We start from the raw sequence: 900 nt of genomic DNA, 5'->3' as shown, positions 1-900 counted from the left end.
TCAGCCCCTAATTAATGACAAGAGCCACCGGGGGGGGGGATGCGAGCGGAGTCGCTTTGCATGACACAGTGGGGACTCGACGTTTCTCTCTCGGGGGGGGGAGGCTTTTTGAACGCGAGTCAAGGTCGAGGGAATCCATCCCCCGTGGGGTGCTGGCAACCTGCCCCGTCGGGCAGTAGCCCCCCCTCCTCATCACACACCCCCCCCCAAACACCCATCGCTTCGCTGGGGGGCTCTTCATCCGGCCAGAGGATGCCACCAGCGAGAAGTCACCCCCCCCTTCCTTCCCCCCGATAAAAGTGGTACCCAGGGGGGAGCTCTGGAAGGGCTGCAGCGTGGGGGGGGGGTGTGTGTGTGTCCCTACCCCCCCCCGCATCACCCCACAGCTCAATCCCGGGTATTTGCGGGACCACCGCCCTCCCCCGCAGCCGGCGGGGCCCTGGGCCCTCTGTAGCCGACAGGGACACGCGTGGAGCTGCTCCCCCGTGGGACCCGGTGTCGTGTGTGTGTGTGCCCCCCCGCCACCCCCAGTGTTAGGTGCGGGGGGGGGTTTGAAGCATCTCGGCTTCGGTTCCCCGTCTCCGGGCTGGACCGAGCTCAGACCCCGCGGCCGGGGGGATTCATCGGGAGAAGATTAGAGGGTGTGGGTGTGTGTGTGTGTGTTGTGTGGGTGTGGGGGGGTGTTTTTCAGCCGCTCCCCCAGTTTTAAGGAAGCAGAGGAAGAAGTTGGAGGCGCTGCTGGAGCTCCAAGCACAGTCAAAGGCTGCTGCCAGCCGAGCCCCAGCCATGGCTTAGATCATGGAGAAATGCAAGAAACCCACATCCTCCCTGGTGACAGTCACCAAAAAATGAGCAAGCGGCTGCCGGGCGGCAGGAACACAGGAATATATCCTCCCCCCC

Source organism: Calidris pugnax, unplaced genomic scaffold, assembly GCF_001431845.1.
Source record: "Calidris pugnax isolate Ruff unplaced genomic scaffold, ASM143184v1 scaffold352, whole genome shotgun sequence".
Lineage (NCBI taxonomy): Eukaryota > Metazoa > Chordata > Aves > Charadriiformes > Scolopacidae > Calidris > Calidris pugnax.
This window is presented reverse-complemented; position numbering follows the sequence as displayed.